Raw genomic sequence first — 6,000 nt, 5'->3', positions numbered from 1 at the left:
GTGCTTTGGTCCCAACTTGTGAATATTTATATAATTATTTTTCTTATCTTTGTTTATCTTCTTGTTTGTTTCTTGTTTATTTTCTTAGTTTTTTTTTTTTAAAATGGCATCATATAATAAAAATTGGTCGGATGGTAGTTGTTCATACTTTGATGACCCTTGTCCTTATTGTGGAGGACCACACTCTCAGCAAAATTGTTTAAATTCTCCCGGGGTGGATTGTGTGCACAATCGCAAACCCATGAGTGGAGTATTTGTGATAAGTGTGGTCGTCAAAACGGCCATTGGGATAATTGTGGTTATTTGTCCTTTCCTTCCCCAAACCCCCACTATGATGATTCTACTTTTTGTGATGACAAGTATAGGGATATGGAAGTGGAAGAAGTTGATCATGGTAAAAACGAAGAGTTCAAGCTCATGGTGGAATGCCTACTTGAAGGAGGAAACAAAGAGCAAAGTACCTTGGAGGAGCTTTTGGAAAATAGTCTCCAAAATGACTTGGCGCTTGAAAGGTTGAACTTAAAAATGGGAGAAATGCTTGAAGCTTTAGAGGTCCAAAAAGCCCCGGAAGTGAATGATAGCCAAGAACCTTCCTTAGAGGTTGAAGCCAAAAATCCTTCTTTGGCACTTGATCAAAACCGAGAAGAACTCTCAAATGCTCAAAATGAGAGGATGATGCTCATGTTGGAGGCCATTCTTGAAAATGAGGAGAAGCAAAGCTTGGCACTCAAGGACTTAAAACAAGCACTACATCGAAATGATGAGACTATCTGTACTTTGGAAGATCAAATGAATTCATTGATTAAGGCTCATTATGCCTATCGGTTTGAAAGTGTGGAAAGAGGTCAAGAAGAGTCCAACTTCGAGGAAGAAAGTGAGCTTTATTTTTAGGAATCAAGAATTGAACATCCACTAACCGACTTCATACTTGTTGGTGATGCTAAGAAAAATATGGAATTAGAGTCAACCGGTGTAGTTGAAAATATGGTTGAATTTGACTCTAATCTGGGGGACCAAGAGGATGTCAAAATCAGGAAAGAATTGAAATTTGGAGGTTTGATGTCACATTCCAAGTATTTTTCAACATTGAAATTATGTGGTGATATGGAAATTGAACTACACGAGTCAATGAGGGATTGCGAGGAGGAAAGGCAAAGGCCATACATTTTACAATTTGAAGGAACAAGAAGGCAAAATAACATTCCTCACATGAAAGCCAAGAAAAGCAAAATGAAAAAATTAAAGTTTGGCTTGATCATCTATTTACCACCCCCCCCCCCCCCGTCGCTCGTGATCACAAGCTTGAGTCCAATTTAGGTGCCCAATTCATATCGTCCAAGTGGCGAGAAAAGTGGTAAAGTTGATTCGCGTCGTGCCACGACATTAAATGCGGCGCTTGGTGGGAGGCAACCCATCATTTTCAAAAATTTTAGTCGTTTTTGAAATTTTCTTTTTTAGAGTAGCTTAGTATATTATTTTTGACTAATCTACCAAGTTTAAAATTTTTGGAATTGATTTGAGCAGGTCGGGGTGACCGGAGAGCCAAAACCAGTAGCTGCTAAAATTGCAGAAGCCGAGTGTTCGCATTTGCGAACAAAGGTTCGCATTTGCGAGCTTTGACACATCGCAAAACTGAGGACTAGGTCGCATTTGCGACCTCTGATGAATTTTTAAAGTTCGCAATTGCGAAGAAGGGGTCGCAAATGCGACATCAGGGGCCTTAAACAGGTAACTGTGTTCCATTTTGAACAAAAGTAAAAAAAAATTTGGGGCTCTCAAACCTTCATCTTTCTCACTCTCCTAACTCTCAAGTTCCACCATTTACACTCCTAATTGCAAGCATTAAGGTATGAAGGCTTAATCTTTATGCTCTATTGCATCATCTTCCTCTTCTTATTCTCTCCTTGTGCTCTCACATACTAGGGCTTAAATTAATTCTTATTTTCCGTGCAAAAATTATTTGAAAATGTCACGCCCCAAACTCGGGGAGCGCGACCGACGCTCAACCGATGAATCCGGCCGAGCAAGCCTGCTAGATACTTTCTGCCGCAAACTCACTCATGGAAAAAGAGGTGACGTATATTCATTAATTAAACAATAGGGAGATCATGAATACAATGCCAAAACCTTTCTATTAGTTTCTTCATCTTTAGTATCTCAAAATACACACCTTTTTATAGGCTAAAGTGGAACAAGTGATTCATTCAAACATAAACATGAATTATTTGACTTCCCCCAATACCGACATACAACCCACACAATGTCTACGGAGCCTCTAAAAGATACAAAAGAGTACAATGACAATGCCGACAATAAGGCTCCGGCTATACCTCCAAAGATGATAACAAAATGAAAAAAGGTACATGACCCCAGAATGAGGCGGGGCTCACCAAGTCTGCTAGGAGGAAGGTGCACTGCTATCGCTGATTAACACTGCCTGCTATGGAACCACCTGCATCCATTTAAAGATGCATCGCCCCGGACAAAAGGGATGTTAGTACTGTCGAATAGTACTAGTATGTAAAACTAAATACCATCTCAATAGAATGAATAATAATACAAGGGGGAACAGTCAAGAATTCAATAAGAGCTTCAAATAATATTAAAATATCAAGTTAAGGATCACATAAGTTTTCAAGTCAATTTCTATGTTATTAGGTTGGGTGATCTTTAGTGCCGATATACCATAATTCACAATACCATCGTATTCTTATACGGAGTCTGGTCTCGACCCAATCGTTTAGGTCGTCTTATTTGAGACATCAACCATAACCACAATTTCATTATAATTTTTAGCACAGTCACCATCATGTGTGCGGCATGGCGTCTGATCACAGCCCGATCGGCTAAGCCGTCTCACCCCAGACATTACCTTTCCCAATCAATCATCTCACTTCATACCCCTTTCACCTCTTTTCAATTCATTGGCACAAGTGGCCACAATTATAAAGTCATTCTTGGCACTTGACCGTATTTTATAATTCTAGTTCCCCTTTCCACATTCAAACATCATTATCATTATCAACAACAATAAGGCTTCTCATTTAAGACAATAAATACACATATGAGCAATTAGGGAATCTTAGGCACATAGAGGCCTTTCATACAATTTGGCATAACATCCTTTATTCGATCTTGACTTGAAGTCTTAACATTGTTAATATATATTCCATATTTTTAACACATCCTCAAATGATAAGATTACATGATGAAGCATTTAGAATACATATTGAACATATATCCTTCAATACAATCACATTTGGAATAGCCAATTCTATAATGATCAATTTGGGACTTACACCAATCACACGAACACTGTGGGATTCAATTCTAAGAAAAAGGGGTTTATCCAACATACCTCAATTGAGCTTCCTTAAACTCCAAAATGTTCTGGAATTCTTAGCAATTTCAATCTATTTTAGAAATATAATAAATTGAACCAAAATTAGGAAGAAGATCATGGTTTTAGCTCATTTGAGCATTTTATCAAACACTAGGTGTGTATTAAGGGTTTTAAGGCCCTTTTACAAAAGGTTCCATCATCCCTCAACCCATTCTCTACCATTTTTAGCTCACAACCTTCCTACATTATTTGATAACACATGCATGCAAGATAACAACTCCCACACCCAAAAATTGTGTTGCTAATTACTCCATTTTTAGTAAATTTTCGAAATTAAAAGCTAGGGCATAGACTCTTACCTTTAGGATGAAGACTTTCCTTGTTTATATTCAATGATTGAGCAAGAATTTATGGATAATAGGTTGAAGATAACTCTCTCACTCTAGGGAACTCTCTCACTCTCAAAATGTCCAATTTTAGCTCAAAAATGGTACCAATCGTCTATTTAACGAAGTAGGGTCGGGTTATAAAAATCCAAAAATGAAGTGATAGAATATAAGGGTCCACCAAACTCTATAGAGAACCAGGTTCCCTATCAGTTCTACTAGAACACACGCACACTGCAGTAAGTAAATGACAAGAGGATATTTACGTGGAAAATTCCTAGCTCAACGGGATTAAAAACCATGACCTACCCTTGTAGGATTTCAACTTCACTACTGAGCAACTTTTAGATTAAAACCTCTGCAACCTAGGAATTAACCTCTTAATCCCTCACTAACTTGTAATACTCTATTACAAGCCACTTTGTAATAACTCTATTACAAAGACTTTACAACTCAACTAACTCTAGCTAAGACTCAAACACAAAGGTTTAAGGTTTACAAAGGGTTTCCTACAGAATACTTCTAAACAAGCTAAGTAGGAATTACAATTGAAGAACTATTACAAAGTTACAACTCAACTAAGGACATACAATAACCTGATATGGGGAACTGGTGCTTAGTGATGTTGTTCTTTGTTCTTGATGCACTTGAGAATCATTTTCTTGATGATCAATCATAGTGAGTGTGCTTGAGTAAATTCTCTAAGTGTTCAAGTGATTTGTTTTACCTTCCTTGATGTTAATAATGCATTTGTGACATCACTAGGATGATGTAAGCAAGGTAGGTAAAAGACACTCCCCATAAAGTTGACTACTGCATTGTTTCTGCACTGTAGCGTGTGCAGGCAATAGCTTTACAGCTGGGGCAGTTGACTTGTGCAGTTTCCTCGAGAAACGGTAGCTATCTCTTCCCTCTATTGTTCCTTTGACTCTGAAGAGTTGAACCATATCCCAAGCTGGAACCTTTTGATCTTAAGGTCTTGAGAATGTGTAACAGGTTCCTTTTCTGGTTCTTGACAGTAAGTTTGTTAGATCATCAAAACATAATAGGGATATACATATAGCCTATCAATTTCCCCCTTTTTGATGATGACAAACTTATAATTCAAGTTCCCCATTAGAACCAGCATTTCCTAAATTCCCCCTGAATCTGTCATGCCACTTGTGTGCACACAACATGATTAAAAATAGAGCATAAAGAGCAAGATATATACAACAAAAAGGGAAAAACTTCCACTAAACAATTTGGATTTGAAAACAGGGAGCAGAGTCAATGTTACTGACAACTATCCACAATTAAGAACAACAAAAACAAATACCACAAACATCATAAAAAGAAATCATAGGAAACCAATACTTAAGACTTGACACTGAGGGGACACTGTTTAGGGAGCACTGGAAGGAGAGGGCTTAGAGGCAGAGGCAAGGGTTTGGAGGACGAGATCCATTCAAGCATTTGCCGACATTTGCTCGTTGAGCAGTCTCTCTTTTAGGTCCTCCACTTGTTTCCTGAGCTCATCATTCTCTTTTGTTGGACGAGCAACCTCTTTTCCTTGAGAACTACTAGAACCATGTGCCTCCTACAGCTGACTTAACTGAGTCTCAAGGATAGCATTCCTTGCTTTCAATTTCCTTATCTCCGAGGTAGCATTGTTCTGAGCATTGATCAGTTGAGATATGGTAGAAGTGCTTCCAACCCCTCCAATTTTCTCGATACACTCACATTCTTCAAGAGTAGCTTTGGAGAAAGTTTGCTTCTTTGTGCCCACTTTAGCTTGTCCCAGAGGAACCTTGAAGTTCTTAAAGACCTTGGTGAGAAGGAACCCATACGGCAGCCCATGATTACCATCTTTAAAGTCTGCCACTTTGTTCATGTGCTCTATCATAATCCCAGGCAGATTGATAGTAGTGAAGTTGTCCAGTGCTTCCATGAGGAAAAGGTTTACACGAGAGGTGATAGATCTTCTCTCAGCTCGAGGCAGCAGTACCTTGTTCACCATCTCAAACAGTAGTTGGTATACAGGAAGGAGGGCCTTCTTTTGAACCCGTTCCCCCTGCTGAACTGCTCTGTCCTTTAATATGGCATTTCTGAAGTTTTAAGAACAGGATCCATGAACACTAAATAGCCCTTCAGCAGGCACACCAAGAATGGACCCCAACAAGGTAGAGTCCATCACCATATCAACTCCAATCACCAACACACAAATGTGATCATCTTCAACTTTAAAAAGATCAGCATAGAAACTTTGAACTTCCTCTTCATACACCATTG

The sequence above is a fragment of the Nicotiana tomentosiformis genome, chromosome 6 (assembly GCF_000390325.3).
Source record: "Nicotiana tomentosiformis chromosome 6, ASM39032v3, whole genome shotgun sequence".
Lineage (NCBI taxonomy): Eukaryota > Viridiplantae > Streptophyta > Magnoliopsida > Solanales > Solanaceae > Nicotiana > Nicotiana tomentosiformis.
Note: the sequence above shows the minus strand (reverse complement) of the source record.